Genomic DNA, 18,919 nt, shown 5'->3' on the forward strand with positions numbered 1-18,919 from the left:
TTTGGACAAAGTCTATGGGGGACCCAAATTGTCTTGCTTACTTTCATGTGATGTGAACCACTTTTACCTTGTGTGAAATTTTGCCTTTCAAATAAATTTGCCTTGCCTAAAAAAGTGGCAAGGTTAATTATACAAATACACCATAAAATATGCATTAATAATTTCAAAGTTCTGTGGTATGGGGGACTAAAAGTGCCATGGATTTAAATGCAAACATTTGTTTTTAAATGTGTCATTAATTCATTAAAATGGCAATCACGTTCATGTAAAAAAAAAAAAAAAATTCAATAGGTATTTATTTGCTGTCTTATTTTATTTAATTCATTATTATTGAATAGTCCTGTGTAGTTGCAGTGCTTCAAGAATGTATTTTCTTTCAACTACGCCCATCAAAGATAGTGACCGGGTCCAATAGACAGGTACAGTAGGCTGCAAGACTTTAGGCGCTATCATGCTGGTTTGACAATGAGCAGCTATTTGACAAATATAATGTAAGATTCCACTTTCTTCTCTAGATGCTCTTCTGAAATATTTTCCTTCTGCCTCTGTACATTCTGGGCCATCTTTTACAGCGAACTTATCCACATCAGCACCAAGTCCAAGCCCACCAAGTCCAGGAAAGAAGTGCCCTTCCAAAACAACTGTCATATGAAAGTGCAATAGATGCTTTTGCATCAGTGAAGACAAGGTGAGTAAGGTTATAGGTCGAGGTGAAAAAAAGTTGCATTTTAAAGTGTTCGGTTTGTCTTTATATAGGTTTGTGTTGGTGGGGGGTGTTAATCATATTGTAACAACAATTGTAAAAGTCATCAAGATTGTGTTCAACTGCAGGTTTTTTGTTGTTGTTTGTTTTCCCTTCGGTCATTAAAAGTTCAATTATCCCTCCCCTTCCAGCACCTCAACCTATATGTATTCATGATCCAGATCAATTGAGATCACAGACAATGGTTTTGGAGCTAAGTTTCTGTTGTGTTGAAGCACATGTCTTTTGGACATTCTCTTCCTACGTTTGATACATTATGACAAAACACACACACAGGCACCACATACAAAATTATCCATCTCGCAATGTGAAACAAAACACCTGGAATGTGAAAAGTTGCATTGAAAACCTCAGTCCATGTAGAACTGTAACATATATGTATTTATTTTTTATTTTTTAATGTTAATTTTATTTATATATGAAAAAATACAATTATACATTAATACAAATCTATTGGGTTTATTGATAATTTATTGATTAAAAAAATCATTAAGATTATAATGGAATTTAAAAAAGTAGATATTTATTTATATCATAGGTAAATACTATGACCCTTTAGTATAAAACTAAAACTAACCAAAACTAAACTACAAGAGTATTTAACTGCCATTAGTCAATATTTAGTATTATATATTTAGTGTTATTATATTTAGTAATAATAATACTACTAATAATATAGTATTATATAATACTATAAAATTAAATTAAAAAATAAATTATTATGAATTTATTAAATTTATTATTATTAAGTTATTAAAATTATTATAATAAAATTTAATAGTAATATTTAGTGTTATTTTTTTAATTCATAATAATTTTAATAGTTTTAAAATAGTTATATATATACATTTGTATTAATGTATAATTTTGGTTCGTTTAGCTTACTACTGACAACAACAGAAGTGCGCTTATTCTTAACTGGGAGGACTGGCTATGGATTCTCACGTTTCTGTGCCAATGACGGTGCTAGACGTCCAATCCATTTGCAGCCTTCCAAGGCAAACCGAAGTGAATTTCCAAGGCAAACCGAAGTGAATGTTTCAGGTTTTCAGTCAGTGGCGGTCAGTGAGTTAAATGAGTGGTATATCAATGCTTAAAGTCAGTCGTTAGTTTTAAATAGGCTTTACTACACCCTTTTTTCAAAAGTTCACAGTCGGATCAGAAAGTGTCTCAAAACCGCGGATGTATTATGTATTGTTTCCATTGTTTCAAATGAGACTGACAGTTTGCTTAATATGTCTAGTAATCTGACAAGTATACATTTCCCCGAGGTGGGGCCAATAAAATGCCCTTTTATATTGATCCCCTAATGATCTGAAGAAACAAATCCAGTCCCAACAACGTTTGCAGTGAACCTTGAAGTCAAATAAAAACGTGAACTCACCAAGCGAAGCCCAAATGCCAAGCACGGTCAACGCTTGGAAAAGGAGCGATTGTGCCTTCTTCATCTCTCAGGTCCAGATAGAAGATCAGCCAGATAAACTTCAGAGGAGAATTTAATACGACGCAAGCCTCTTTCGCTCTGTGACAGACACACAAGCTTGACTACGTCACGCACGCACGCACGCACGTCCAACGACACAAAGGCTGGAGGATGACGCTCTAAAGAACTCGTGCATCAAAAGAAAACAAACATACAAACAAAGAAGAATTCGTGCATCAAACACGTCTCAACGTCACGTGGAACATTTGGAAATTAGGGTCGTACTAGTGATGGAGAAACCTTAGCTTTCTGAAGCAGTAAATATATATCAAGCAACGTGTCGAAATGGTTCATTCAGTGTTATGAAGCATTTGCCACGAATCAGTGTGGTGAGTCACGACAGACGACACTGCTTCACCGCTGCTTTCTGTACCGCTGAAGCAAATGTGTTGAGATGGTTCCGTGCTACGAGGCATTTGACACAATTCAGTGTGGTGACATCTTCTGGACAAAAATATATTGAATTTTCATCTAACCAAATGACCAAGTGTCATCTGAACAATGAAACCTGTGGGTGGTATGGTGGTTATATACTATGTCTGATGTGCGAGCAGTAGTGGGTTTGACCACTAGCCTGAAATGTATTCTTTATTCTTCCCCCAGATTAATAAAAAAAAAAAAAATAATAATAATAATAATGAAAACAAACAAACAAAAAAAAGCTGTTGTGTTACTTTTAAATGAAATACGCAAATGCTTGTGCAATAGGGAACTCTTGATGGTAGGTGTATAGAATGCTAGTGACACTGGGATGGGGATTTGGGTGATTCACACATTTTTATTTAAAAACAGAATCATCTCAGCAGCATTTGGTTTCAGCCGGTTCCTCTTTTTGCTAATGACCTCTCCAGCTTTTGAGAATATTCTCTCACATGGCACGAACAAATATACAAACTGACAGATAGACAAACAAACACAAAAACTGACAAACAGACAGACACAAAAACAAACACAAAAACTAAATTGTGTGTGTGTGTGGGGGGGGATGCGTGGGTGTGTGTGTGCGTGTACTATGGCGAGAGGCTGACGTGACTGACCTGAAAAGAAACTGCTTTTCTGTACTGTTTCTCTTTTTTATTTACCAGCTTTCAATTTAACATGTTTAACAATTGTACATGCAGTCTAAACATTAAGTATATGAAAATGTCTTGTAAACAATAAGAATTCAAGTTTGAACATTTATAACAGCTAGTATGACTTGAACAACATTATACAAATCAATACGACGACTGTGCAAACATGTCATTGTAACACAAATGACATACGACTTGAACAGTACACTTCAAACAGACAACTTATTGTTCATGGCTGATGTGACATTATTACTTTTTGCTTTTTACTTCAATGTTTCTGTGTTTTTTTTTTTCTTCTTTTTTTCAGAGCATTTTTTTAAATACATGCACGCACACATGCACCCCCACCACAGAGACACACACGCTAAAGCTATATTGCTCTTATGCCAATGAAGCGTTTAAGATTTTATGATGGCAGTAATGACACAGAATAAAGCAAGCACATACAGAAAAATAGCGGTGGCCATTAAATGGTGATATTATAAGCCCCACTGTTGGATTATAATTTATGGTGAATGCTTTACCATCATAAAAGCTGTCAAAGAAATCACACACACACACACAGATACAAAATAACGCGACATACTAATTGCTAGATGCAGTCGGTGCCCAATCCACTCATTAAGTTCAGCCGTTTTGACAAGGTTAGAGCCGCTATCAGACTCCCATCACGTTCATTTGTAGCGTTAGCCGCTAGCGGCAGCCAGTAGAAAGCAATAGAAGCACCCTCTCATGAAATCGTGAGGAAAGCGGGTGAAAGCCCGCCTGGAGGCCGCCAAGAGTCTACTTAATGTCGGGTGAAAGTTTGGCTAAGCTCCCTTAAGCCCGACTCCATCACGTTTGCTTGTAGCATTAGCCGCTAGCGTTAGTCTACTGGGCTGCTGTTTGCTTGATTTCCTGATAACCACGTGACTTCACATGTAAACACACTGACTGCTTTCTTAAAGGGGAACGAACGTAGCCGAACAACACGGCGTCAAAGCGGGATGAAAAGACTATATTTACTTGTTTTATTAAATGACCAAATTTACCGACATGGTCAAAATTACGTCGGTCATCGTGAAGAATTTTGTTAACGGTCAATTTTTGGTAAACCGCCTGGCTCTGCGGAAAACTCATTTGGGTACAATGCAACAGGTATTTGGATCTGTCAGGACATCTGGTATTGAATGAAAGAGCTACTGTTCGTCTATGTACTGCCCAAAAATTACGTCTTTATGGTACAACAGACGTTATGGCCAACACATATCAAGGGGACGCCGCGTCCCCAATTTTACTACGCAGAGTGTAAAGAGTTCATTCTTGGATAATTGTGAAAAAGTGATCATCCGGGATGGAGGATCGAGCCGCTACTCCTCCGCATTGTGAGGAGCCAGCTGAGGGGGTTCGGCCATCTGGTTTGGATGCCTCCTGGACGCTTGTCCAGGAGGCTTCGCTGAATGTAAGCCAATGTGGAGCTTTGCTCTCATACAAGAAATATATTTAAGGAACTTTTCCAGCGTTATTTCGTTGTGTAAATGCATTTATAATAATCACAAAAATATGTAGACTATTTAAACATTTAGAAAGATGCGGATTTTTTTTTCTGCCAGCTCGAAGAGATTAAAATAAATGTCAAATCCACCGATAGAACAGACACACAAATATAAAAGATATAAATGTTTATTGAATATGCATCTAACGGTATTGTTTAACTGAAAATTCATTGCAAAAGAGAGGCTTTAATTTTTTTTATTATTCATTGTCACAAATGTGATCACACAGAACGCAACCATGCATCTCATCCCCGCATTTCCTTCTTCTCCTGAGTCCTCCCAAATATAACATAAAATTGACGGCGGGGGGGTCAGGCTCTGGGCCTGCAAATCAAGTGAATTGATCAGGCTCGGGCCGGGTTGGGCTGGATTTTTTTAGGCCCAATCTAACCTCTACTCTGACGATGTTCAAAGGACATACATATTCATACAGTCAATGGGACTAAACATATATCACCCTGCTTTATGTGGTAATGCACGATAAATTATTTCTTACACTTAACGTACCAAATCTTATTTTATTGTCCTGACAGCAGACTTTATTTCTTTTCATGTACATAAGTAAACTGGCATATTGACGCATTCACAAATCACACGATCTGTAATTCGCTGCCAACAGACCAGTCGCGCTCTACTCGCTGGAGCGGTGTTGGATTTCGCGGTGAGGGTGGCTTTTAATTCTTCATAACTCCGCATTACTATCGCGCATTCCTCCTCCGTGAAGTAAGGTGCCCGTGCCATCGTCACAAGTAGTTTTTGACTCTGGTCTCCGCCCCCTTTTATGTGAACGCGCAGTAACTCTGATTGGGTTGACATAGGTTCGACTAATCAACCTCATAACTAGCGTCGTAGCACTGATTGACCACAAACTAGATAACCAGGTTTCGTCAACTCCGGTTAGCCGCTGGTAAGCAGGATTACTTCAGTACAGTACAGTACAGTACAGGCCACTGGCATTCACAAAGTCACGATCAAAATCAGTGACGTGCGGTGAGGTTCATGGTTGGTGAGGCACTGACTCCTTTAGTGTCCGATTTCCAAATATATAAACCAAAAACGGTAGCTTATTCAATTGGCTACTGGTTATTTCATATCTCATCAGCATTCTTCACAAAACACGCACACACGGTACATATTATCGATACGTAAAAGTAAGAAAATAGCATGCATTTGCTCTACACCCTCAATGTGTTGGTCGTCGCAATTCTATAATTCATGCAACATAAATGAGAGTAAAGAGTGGTGTACAAAACCACAGAATTCAATTCTGACCTTTAGTGAAATATTCAGTTGTTTTTAAAACTTTTAATTCTGATACTTTAATCAATTTATTACAGATTGCTAAACAAAAAGTGTGAAAAAAAACAAAGAATATTTTATTTAAGGCCAAAATTTAGTTTTTAAATATTCTATTGTATTTTTCTTGGTCTAAGCTCTTTTTTTTTTTTTTTTTAATTTTTTTTTTTTTTTTATAAGATTGAAATGAAAACTGTTTGTGGTCTTGCGCCTGTCCTTCACCACAAAAACCGGCGTTACTTTGGAAGGGCATAGGTTTGGTCTCAACATTCGTAGGGACGATATAACAGCATAACCTGCATGTAGGTACACTTTTTGCTGGGGACGGGACATTAATTAGACCAAACAGATTGGATGAAGGGGGCAAAGGGCCACATTTCTCATGTATATGAACCTAATTAATTAATAGGCAAAATGATCAATGCAAAATAAATCCTTATCTTCTGATAATAACTTTTACGTGCATTGGTTCAGATGATACACTGTTCGATTCAAAGGTTTAGTTATTGTTGGGTAAAGAGACATACTATACATTATACATTATACATAATGAATCAATATTAAAATCTCCACAGATGAAGAATTTTTTTTTGCTTAATAGTGGAAAACAATTGGCTCATCCATTCAGTGAAGGACTCAATACATGAACCTGGTGATTGATAGATTCAACTGACAATTATATTTTTCTTTTTTTCATTGTAGATCTCTATTGTCAAACATTCCAAGTGTTCTTGACATATCTATTCAATTCAATTTTATTCGTATAGCCCTAAATCACAACAAGGTTGTCTCAAAGGGCTTTGCAGAGGCAATGTGATACACAATCAGAAACAGCAAATGAAGCAATAAAGATGAATACATACATTTCGAATCCTGGGCATCCCCCATCCGTAGACCCTCCATGTCGGCAAGGAAAAACTCCAAAAACTCCAGAGTCTTTGGGGAAAAAATGAGAAACCTTGGGAAGTACCACAGTGAGGAGAGATCCACTCCCAGGACAGATAGGCAGGAAGCACCAGGACTGGAATTAGCAGGCGAAGTTACAGTCCGTAAAGATACATTGGAGTAAAGGAACAAGAAGAGGTCCATCTAGCCAGATGAGACGGGGGTGTGACTTGTCTCTGTGATTTCACCTGTCGTGCCTGCACATAGTGAGTCCTCCTGTATTACCCAGCTGTTCCTCGTTGTCTCGTTACCCCTTGTCTGCATGTGTGTGTGTATAAAAGCACCCAGTTTCTTTTCAGTCCTTGTTGCGTCATTGTCAATGTAAGTGTCTATGTCAACGTCAAAGTCCATGTCAGGTTCTCATCAGCAGTATTCACGCCTATCCAAGCCCTTGTGTTCCAAGTGAGTTTTTGAAAAGCAGTCTTTTGTTAGTGACAGTTTTTGTTTGCCTCAGTGCCTTCTTTGGATTATCACAGCCTTTGTTTGTACTTTGTTTTTCGTTGGCTTTAATTAAATCATTTTTGCACCATTCATCTGCCTCGCCTACATTTCCCTGCATTTGGGTCCACCTTGCCCGCCCGCGCTCCCTGACAACTAGCACCTTAGAGACGGTCATTTGCTTTGCTAAGCCCCCCCCAAAAAACACTTGAGGTCAGAAGAGGCAAGATGGATATACATCATTTTTTCAAACCTAAGCTTTCAAAAGCGACAACAACTACTGAGCGAGAACCAAGAACTGAAGATGTGGACCATGAAACACCGGAGAGCATCGCCAAAATGGTGAGCGGAATTTCAGTTGGCTCCACTTCAGACGTTAACCCCCAAAAATGGAAACAAGGTAAAAAAAAAAAAAAGTTCATTTTCAACGTATTATTATAAATTATGTTCCTGGCTGGAAATAGCCAAAACAGATGTGGCGTCTACTTCTCCACGAGGTAAGACAGAAAAACGCACACGCTCACACACGCAGATACACACACAGCTGGGGTGCCTGTATGTACGAGCATGGGCTAAGCTACTATCGGAGCATATATCGTGTAAGTTGATTTTATTGCTGACACTGCGTTTCGGGGTCATCAACATTTTTGGCCCCTCTTGCCAGAAAAGTCAAACTCCACCTTATGGTTTTACCACGCGATACTTTTTACTTTGACTTGAGTAGATTTGTGATGAAACACAACTCTTACGCCACTACTTTGGGCTACACTAGAGTCATTACATTTTTCGTCTTTATTGTACATATTGACTTTATTCTCGCCAGAGGTGCCGACAGTGGCCGTCTCAGTTGTACCAATGAGACGTCGCAACAATAACCACCTGACTCCATTATACGTTATAAGTAGCGGTAACAATGTTTGTTCTCCGCTAGAGGGCACTCATGCTCTGGGTGATGTTTCATCGTGTTGTTCTGGTCTGAATTTGAGGGTTTGTGTGTCATCTTTTTGGCCGGATAGGTTATAGTACAGTAATGTAATGACAGTTCATCTACTAGTAGATGAAGTTGTGCTGAGAAAAAAATATATAACATTATTATTTTTTTTTTTTTTCATAAGACATTGTAAGCAGTTACTGACAAAGTTACTCCTTACTAGAGTATTCTTTTCAACGAATATTTTTTACTTGTACTTGAGGAATGTTTTGGATAACTACTTTTGCTTTTAACCACCTCAGGTCAGACCTCGAAAAACTCTTGAGTCTGGTCACTCGTACATCGAAGCGCCACTATTTTTGCTATTTGACTATCACTTCACCATTAGCAAATGGACTGGACATTTGTCGCCGTCAATGACACAAAAACACGATCATTCAGAGGCAGCTCTGTGTGTTAATCTTGTCTTAACACAAAATTGGAATTGCCAGTGGGTCCAATGCGTGTCCATTGGCTCTTGATTCAACTCATCGTTGACCATAGCAAATTGAGCCAAGTCTTATCACCAAATTCACAACAACATTAGGAACGTCTTGCAGTCCTCTCCAGCATTTACCACCTACAATATATGCAAGCAGAAAGCTGTTGTGGTGAGAGTTAATACTGGCTCGGAATAAGACTGGTTTGGTTTAACAGAGGTCAGAGGGGGGTTTGAATGACATGAGAAGGTAATCCCATGAAAACGGGAGGTGCGACTACAACAGTTGGCCGATATCCAACCTTATTCTGACCTACTAACGAGCACATGAAATCAACTAATTTTATAGATCAAAAATGTCATTTATTTACACACTGTGGTTATGATCTCCCCCCCCCGTGAGTCATCACCTTATCGTGGTGGAGGGGTTTGCGTGTCTCAATGATCCTAGTAGCTATGTTGTCTGGGGCTTTAAGCCCCTGGTTGGGTCACCAATGGCAAACAGGTCCTAGGTGAGAGGCCAGACAAAGTATGGCTCAAAAAGACCCCTTATGATGAGCAACATTAATGAACCCCAGTTTCCCTCGCCCGGACGCGGGTTACCGGGCCCCCCCTCTGGAGCCAGGCCTGGAGGTGGGGCTCGAAGGCAAGCGTCTGGTGGCCGGGGCTGTCCCCATGGGGCCCGGCCGTGCTCAGCCCGAAAAGGCAACGTGGGTTCCCCTTCCCATGGGCTCACCACCTGTGGGAGGGGCCAAAGGGGTCGGGTGCGTAGGGAGTTGGGCGGCAGCCAAAGGCGGGGGCCTTGGCGGTCCGACCCCCAGCTGCTGAAGCTAACTCTTGGGACATGGAATGTCACCTCTCCGACTAGTTCCGACTAGATATAGTCGGACTCTCCTCCACACACAGCTTGGGTTCTGGTACCAATCCTCTCGAGAGGGGTTGGACTCTCTTCCACTCTGGAGTTGCCCATGGTGAGAGGCGCAGGGCAGGTGTGGGCATACTTATTGCCCCCCGGCTTGGCGCCTGTACGTTGGAGTTTACCCCGGTAGACGAGAGGGTAGCCTCCCTCCGCCTTCGTGTGGGGGGACGGGTTCTTACTGTTGTTTGCGCTTATGCACCGAACAGCAGTTCAGAATACCCACCCTTTTTGGAGTCCTTGGAGGGTGTGCTAGAGAGCGCCCCCTCTGGGGACTCCCTCATTCTACTGGGGGACTTCAACGCTCACGTGGGCAATGACAGTGAGACCTGCAGGGGCGTGATTGGGAGGAACGGCCCCCCCGATCAGAACCCAAGTGGTGTTCTGATATTGGACTTCTGTGCTCGTCACGGTTTGTCTATAACGAACACCATGTTCAAACATAGGGGTGTCCATATGTGCACTTGGCACCAGGACACCCTAGGCCGCAGTTCGATGATCGACTTCGTAATCGTGTCATCGGACTTGCGGCCGCATGTTTTGGACACTCGGGTGAAGAGAGGGGCGGAGCTGTCAACTGATCACCACCTGGTGGTGTGTTGGCTCCGATGGCGGGGGAAGATGCTGGCCAGACCTGGCAGGCCCAAACGTATTGTGAGGGTCTGCTGGGAACGTCTGGCAGAATCCCCTGTCAGAAAGAGTTTCAACACCCACCTCCAGCAGAACTTCTCCCTTGTCCCGGGGGAGGTGGGGAACATTGAGTCCGAGTGGGCCATGTTCCGCACCTCCATTGTTGAGGCGGCTGATCAGAGCTGTGGCCGTAAGGTGGTTGGTGCCTGTCGTGGCGGCAATCCCCGAACCCGCTGGTGGACACCAGCGGTAAGGGATGCCGTCAAGCTGAAGAAGGAGGCCTATCGGGCCTTTTTGGCCTGTGGGACTCCGGAGGCAGCTGACAGGTACCGGCTGGCCAAGCGGACTGCGGCTTCGGCGGTCGCCGAGGCAAAAACCCGGACATGGGAGGAGTTCGGCGAGGCCATGGAAAACGACTTCCGGACGGCTTCGAGGAAATTCTGGTCCACCATCCGGCGCCTGAGGAGGGGAAAGCAGTGCACCATTAACACTGTGTATAGTGAAGATGGTGTACTGCTGACCTCCACTCGGGACGTCGTGAGCCGGTGGGGAGAATACTTCGAGGCCCTCCTCAATTCCACCGACACGCCTTCCTTTGAGGAAGCAGAGTCTGGGGACTCCGTAGTGGGCTCTTCGATCTCTGGGGTTGAAGTCACTGAGGCGGTTGGAAAGCTCCTCGGTGGCAAGGCTCCGGGGGTAGATGAGATCCGCCCGGAGTTCCTGAAGGCTCTGGATGTTGTAGGGGTGTCGTGGCTGACACGTCTCTACAACATCGCGTGGACATCGGGGACAGTGCCTTTGGATTGGCAGACCGGGGTGGTGGTCCCCCTTTTTAAGAAGGGGGACCGGAGGGTGTGTTCCAATCATAGAGGGATCACACTCCTCAGCCTCCCTGGTAAAGTCTATTCAGGGGTGCTGGAGAGGAGAGTCCGCCGAGAAGCCGAATCTCGGATTCAGGAGGAGCAGTGTGGTTTTCGTCCCGGCCGTGGAACAGTGGACCAGCTCTACACCCTCGGCAGGGTCCTCGAGGGTGCATGGGAGTTCGCCCGATCAGTCTACATGTGTTTTGTGGATCTGGAGAAGGCGTTCGACCGTGTGCCTCGGGGAGTCCTGTGGGGGGTGCTCCGGGAGTACGGGGTACCGAGCCCCTTGGTAAGGGCTGTTCGGTCCCTGTACGACCGGTGTCAGAGTTTGGTCCGCATTGTCGGCAGTAAGTCGAATTCGTTCCCAGTGAGGGTTGGACTCCGCCAAGGCTGCCCTTTGTCACCGATTTTGTTCATAATTTTTATGGACAGAATTTCTAGGCGCAGCCGAAGCGTTGAGGGGGTCCGGTTTGGTGACCTCAGCATTGAATCTCTGCTTTTTGCAGATGATTTAGTGCTGTTGGCTTCATCAAGCCGTGACCTCCAACTCTCACTGGAGCGGTTCGCAGCTGAGTGTGAAGCAGTTGGGATGAAGATCAGCACCTCCAAATCCGAGACCAAGGTCCTCAGTCGGAAAAGGGTGGAGTGCCCTCTCCGGGTCGGGGATGAGATACTGCCCCAAGTGGAGGAGTTCAAGTATCTTGGGGTCTTGTTCACGAGTGACGGTAGGAGGGAGCGGGAGATCGACAGGCGAATCGGTGCGGCGTCTGCAGTAATGCGGACTCTGCACCGGTCCGTAGTGGTGAAGAAGGAGCTGAGCCGAAAGGCAAAGCTCTCGATTTACCAGTCGATCTACGTTCCTACCCTCACCTATGGTCACGAGCTTTGGGTCGTGACCGAAAGAACAAGATCCCGGATACAAGCGGCCGAAATGAGTTTCCTCCGCAGGGTGTCCGGGCTCTCCCTTAGAGGTAGGGTGAGAAGCTCGGTCATCCGGGAGGGACTCGGCGTCGAGCTGCTACTCCTCCGCGTAGAGAGGAGCCAGCTGAGGTGGCTCGGGCATCTGGTCCGGATGCCTCCCGGACGCCTCCCTGGAGAGGTGTTCCGGGTATGTCCCACCGGCGGGAGGCCCCGGGGACGACCCAGGACATGCTGGAGAGACTATGTCTCTCGGCTGGCCTGGGAACGCCTTGGGATCCCGCCGGAGGAGCTGGTTGAAGTGGCTGGGGAGAGGGAAGTCTGGGCTTCCCTGTTAAAGCTGCTGCCCCCGCGACCCGACCCTGGAACAAGCGGAAGATAATGGATGGATGGATGGATGTGTTATGATCTCCAATAAGACTCCAAAGTCGATCTTTTTGTTCTTCTTAGTATTTTACTCATTGCCTGCTATTGACAGCTGTAGACATCCAACTCGTTTAAACTGGAAAGAATGGTTGTGAATGCTCATCTTTCAGTGTCAGTGGCGACACTAGACATCCAATTCATTTTGACTGGAAGGGTTGGCAGTAGTCATTCGCTGCTAGCCTCTCCTAGCCAAAATGGATATGGACGTCTGGTGCCGTCAATGGCAACCAAACGTTGTGTAAAAATGAGTGCCCTATATAGGATTAAAATTGCAAAATCTTTCACTCCAAGTCAAGAAAATGAATGTTTAATAGTTAACACATTTTCTCTTTTTAAGAAATGAACTTCTGATGGAAGGGAAAAAAAAAAGAGCAAAAGTCACTGACCATCCACGTCAAAGTGTTTCCAGATGTCGATGAACTGGGCGGCTGTGAGCTCGGCCAGGTGCAGGTGAGGTTGCTGAGTCTGGGCTGCCATCTCGTCTGTCCCCCGTGGATTGGATGCACTTGCACGCAGGGCCGGCCCAGGCCACTTGGGGGCCCTAAGCAAAATGCCAAGGGGCCCATATTTTTGGCCCACCATTTCGTCACAGAGTACTGTGAAACCCATACATGCAATCCAACCCATACGTCCACATTTTGTATATTAATCAGATTTTGTTGCACCGCATACTTCAAACTTCTCACCCCAAATGATTGTCAGTACTTACAGTAGATGGCGCCAAACCTTTTTCTGATTGGTATACTACTTGATAATAATGTCCGATATAAATGAAATGACTATATCTACGCTCTCCAGTCCAAATGCATATTATGCCAATATTTCGTTTTACTACAATCAGCGGAAGCCGTACATTTGCCGTTGCCGACAGGTGACAGCTTGCTCCGCTTTACTTGATTCGCTCCAGGCTTTTGCCCTGCAGCTAATGGCAATTACCAGTACGACATATTGACAAGCTCAGCTGACAACAGCGTTCAAGTCGGAGTGTCTTGCACAACAACAACAACAACAACAACAACATAAACAACATGCTCAATTACCGCGATACTGTTGTAGGGCTGCAGCTATAGAATATTTTAGTAATCGATTAATTGATGGACCAGTCAGTTGGAATATTCGAGTAATCGGATTAGAAACATGAAAAATTAAAATACCTGAGCTCAGCCTCAAAGAGTATAATTATTATTATTTTTTTTTAATGAGGATCTATGTACAACAAAAGAACAATTGGCTAACTTGCATAGAAAAAGTCAGCTAGCTTAAATGCTATAAAATGCTGAAGTTTTTTTCACAATGCTCTTAACAAATGATTCAGACACATATTCCCACAAAAAACGGCTAAATATACCTATAAACTAAATTATGAATACATTAAAAAAACATTAGCTCAAACAAAAACTTAGCTCACGTTGGTCTTAACAGGGAGCAGTTGGATTCAGCCATGTAAAAAGAGGCAGACCAGAGGGCAGTGCATCCACCCTAATCAATAAAAGTAAATGCAAACAATTTCAAAATAAACCATTACAATGCCACTTTCATTAAACAAATACTCAAAGCAACAACATTTAATTCGAATGTTTTTTCTAATCGAATACTCGAGTTCATCGATTAATCGTTGCAGCACTATACTGTTGTTTCTTTTCTTCTACGATTTTCTTCTTTCCTTTCTCTGCTCCAGAGGGATAAATTCTCTTCCACATATCCGTGCATCTATTTTCCAAGCAAGTTTGAGCACCAATCATCGCAAAGCAGGTTTAACGTCACTCCCCAGGTTGCCAGATTGTAATGACAAGAAAATGGATGTTTGCATGGATCAACGGCAATGCGCCCCACATTATTCACGATGCCCTATTAACAACCTATAAAATGAGGTTTCCAGATTGGGGCCCCGCCCCCGAGTGGTCAGGGGCCCTAAGCAGCTGCATAGTCTGCGTATAGGCTGGGCCGGCCTTGATCCAATCCTATTGTTTAGCCACAACTGGATTCATTACCTTGTTACTTTTAATCCTTCACACAGCCGCTGGAAACAAATGTTTTATCCATCTGCAGGCGACCATCGTGATTTTACAGCACTATTTGGGTGTGTGTCTGCCTTAAGGCAAAACACCACCGCTTTTGTCCAACGGCGTCGCTGAAATCGACTAAAACTGAAAAGTGACCAAGTGTTGCCATTGACAGCACTTAAACCTCCACTCCATTTGAACTGGAAGGGCTGGAAGCGAACGAACGTATTCGCTGTCCCCCTCCTTGTTCAAATGGAGTGTATGTTTACTAGTGACAAACAGATTGAAATTCACAGACAAAAAAAAAATAAACTAAATGATTGTACACGTACATGACAAAGCAGTACTAACAAAGCATTTGTAATTGCAATCATTTTCTGGGAGAAATTGAGCATTAACTGACAGAATTGCATGGGTGCCAATACTTTTGGCCAGCAGTGTACGTCGGCTCCTTCATTGATGATGTGAGTATGCGTTGTAAAGTGAATTAATGTCGCTGCACATAGACTGTGAACATTCCTCACAATGCTTGGTGGAGAAACAGTTGTGATGATGTCTTCTTGGGTCCGTTTTTTTCCCCGATCGTACACAATCGTGATCTAGTTTTTATCGGCCATGACTGTTTGCTTGGATGACCAAACGTCCTCTTTGCCCGGACATGTCCACTTTTCACGTCCTGTCCGTTGCATCCGGCTTGATTTATAAATTCTGATGATCTGATGGGATGGTAGCATGTCTGATTAAGTGTTTACGAAAGTGAAATGCCATGGAAATATCCAATCTTGCCTAGCTTTCTAAATAAAACCTGTGATTGCAGGTGAACCAGCTTATGAAATGAGGGAGACTGACCCAGACTGGGCACCACCCCTACATCTGGGACACACATCTGTTACACCGACAAACACTGCACGCTCTGCAAGACGAACGTGAGCAGCTACGGAAAGAGACACTGCAAGCACCAGAGATGGGGGTCCAGCAGGATGCAAACATTGAAGAGCTGCAGACCAAGGAGGGACCATCTGAGCCTGGTGAAATAAACAGTCACCAACAGAATGAGGAAGGGACACCTGACGCTGGAGAAGAAAGTGGTCAGCTACAGACTGAAGAGGGGACACATGAAGCTGGAGAAAAAGGTGATCAGCTAATCACGGAGGATGAGACGCACAACACCAATCAGGATGTGACACAGACTGTGATTATTGACCGTTTTGAAATTTTCACAGAAAACTCATCAAATCTGAAAGCACGTGCCCAAATGTTTTCCAGCTACAAGCACCACCACACTATGAAGTATTTAATATGTATTACACCCAAGGGAGCCATTTGTTTCTTATCAAAAGGCTGGGGAGGGCGTACAAGTGACAAACATATAACCCTGAACAGTGATTTTTTTGTTTTTTAAATATTTGTTACCTGGGGACAATGTCTTGGCTGACAGAGGTTTTGACATACAAGAATGTGTGGGCATGTAGTGTTCAGATGTCAAACTCCCAGCATTTACAAAAAGCCGCTGTCAGCACATTTGAGAATCCATGTTGAAAGGGTCATCGGAAATGTTTGTCAGAAGTATAAGATCTTAAAAGGGAACCATACCCATAAACATGATTCTTCCATGTGAAGGGGAAGAAGCCCCAATGTTGGATAAGGTCACTTTCTACATACTGTACTACATAGACGTCATCATTTTGTAAGTGGGCCAATTTTGCACTTTCCCCAATAAGTTCGTTTTTATTTGGAATTTGGGAATTAGATGAACTCAAGACACCCCTCTCAACATTTTAGCATCTCTGAACATCGTCATTTTTGTTTTTCTAATTGCCAGCTAGGAATGGAGGCATCGTCTTCACAACCAACAAAAATGCAATTTTATTATTACTATCATCTAGAATTTTTCCTCCGTGTCATGTCCTGCTTTTTTGTGTTGACACTTGCCTTTGTGTTTCTCAGTGTACATCAGAAGCGATGACCGGCCACCATGCTTTGCTGCCTAAACTGCGCCTGAGAAGTACATGTACAAACAAGGTATTGTTCTGGATGCCTTTTAAAAAAACAACAACATCTCCTTCATTTAAAAAATGAATTGAACTACATTATTTCTTCTTGTCTGATGTTTTTTTACGCCTGACAGCTAGGAAAAACTGCCATGCCGTCACCGCAGCTCCAACAGACCAGCAGATCCTTGGCCAGCTCACGGTGACCTTTGGGAAATACAAAGGCAAGACCTTCTGTGGCTTATGGAGGAAGATGTCTGCTATGTCAAGTAGTGAGTATAAATAAGAAATTGATGTGTGTCTTTGTTACCCAAAAGAAAATAAAAAAATCAGTTTAAAACAACTACTGCATGCTCTCTTAAAAAGTCTCCTCGATAGCCACGTGAAGGAGAGGCGACGACAGATGGGAAGGTGCGACACCAAAACTGGGGAGTGGTGGCTGAAGGAGCAGCTTCTACGCTACGTGGATATGTTCCCTCCGGTGTCATGCCACTTGGAGCAGAACATCGACCGGGCCATCTGCGGGCATGGCAGCTTCCGGTCCTTCACGTTCGAGGAGATGTGGCAGTTTTATGACCTCTCCAAGTTCTTCCGTAACGATCTCGCCAAAAGCGCAGAAGAATGGAAGATGGTCCAGGAAGCCTTCTGCTTCGTGCGTCAGTGGCTACTGATGACAGAGTAGGACATCAATGTCACGTTAAGCGATTTCGACTGTACATCCTCACAAAGGAGGAGGAGGTCAGTAGGTCGATAAAAAAATAACATAATTTCCTTTGCCAGTGTTTTAATGCATTTCAGGGCTTACCCGTGATATTTATTTTTTGTTCTGTAGCAAGCTAAAGGCAAAGTTGCACCAGCTACGCCCCTCACGTCAGCTTGTGCATCAGCATTAGCAGCATTATCAACATGACCTGCTGTAGCAAATACACCATCTTCAGCAGCAGTAGCAGCAGCACAACAACAAGCACCACCACCACAAGGTGATGATGAAGACTGGCAATGTAAAATACTACGCGCCTGTGCGCTTTTTGCCCAATCTGCACAGGGTCACAAAAAATATTGATAAAAAAAAAAAAAAAAAAAGACCTACATGGTCAAGGCGTCCACGTCCAAAGGACTTTCTGGCAGGTCTTTTGAAAACTTTGTAAATTTTAAGGAGGCGGTCAATGACCTTGTAAAATAAAACATATTGAGATGTACTTCATGTCTCAGCTACTTCTTTTTACACACACAAATAACCATATTGCTCGGCATAGCATATAGTCCTGTATATTGTGCACTTTCCCAATGAGTGCTCACAGAAAATTAAAAACCTAGTCCTTATTTCTCAACACGTCAATATCTGCAAAACACTTGCTTATCATTAAACTTATTTAAGACTCAATACAGGCTGCTTAACTTTTACTGTGTACTATATCTCCTTTATTTAAATACAAGAAAAAAAAAACTGGAATTTGAGTGTAATAACAAATACATTTAAGGCATACAGAAATTGGGAAAAGTCCAAATGCCCATAATTGAAAGTGGGGAAAAAATAGGCCAAGACAACACAACAGCTAAAACAGTAATGAAGAAATCTATAATGCTGCGCTTCGGACCACGACGCCACTTGAAGGAAACAACGTCGAACTTTGGTCCCGCCCTCCCGCAGCCTCTGAACAGATGCTCAACCACCCTGCAGAATGGAAAGATGCCAAGGCCACCCAGAGTTAACTTGTTACCTGTTGGGCAGAATGACATCGTGAATGAAAATTTAAAACCTAGTAACTTACTTCTAATGGAATACTAGTTTCTTAACACTTGTATATCTGATTAACACTTGCATATTGCAGTTTGCTATTGGCCTAGTTCAGGAGTCGGCTATCATTTTATTTATTTTAACATCAACACTACCTCCTTCGTACACTTAAATTTATTTTTAGGTAGTACTAGTGTATATTATTTATTTATGTACTATTGACATTAATTTATTGTGTGATGCACTAATAGGGTGTTGCTATTTTTAATGTCATTGTACTATTTGAATGACAGAGCCTATTCTATTCTAACATTCAAACAGCCGTATTCAACCGCCTGCAACTACCACAGAAAAGACAACACACAAATGGACCTAAAATATGAATGAATGAGCTCATCTGTGTATACGTATTTTATATATTCTGCGGGGGAAAATTCACCTAACAAAGGCATTTAGGATTCTTTTACATTGGCCAAAAACACACCTCCTTAA

At 42.9% G+C, this 18,919-nt stretch overlaps 1 long non-coding RNA gene across 1 annotated transcript; it reads left to right on the plus strand.

The window, feature by feature from the left end:
• The first annotated feature begins 12,580 nt into the window (after positions 1 to 12,580).
• Positions 12,581 to 17,823, plus strand: LOC130924344 (uncharacterized). The gene is made up of 6 exons (XR_009064860.1): positions 12,581 to 13,145; positions 15,516 to 15,831; positions 16,646 to 16,720; positions 16,827 to 16,961; positions 17,056 to 17,427; positions 17,522 to 17,823. It is a non-coding gene; the product is annotated as an uncharacterized LOC130924344 (long non-coding RNA).
• Positions 17,824 to 18,919: the final 1,096 nt, after the last annotated feature.

The sequence above is a fragment of the Corythoichthys intestinalis genome, chromosome 1 (assembly GCF_030265065.1).
Source record: "Corythoichthys intestinalis isolate RoL2023-P3 chromosome 1, ASM3026506v1, whole genome shotgun sequence".
NCBI lineage: Eukaryota > Metazoa > Chordata > Actinopteri > Syngnathiformes > Syngnathidae > Corythoichthys > Corythoichthys intestinalis.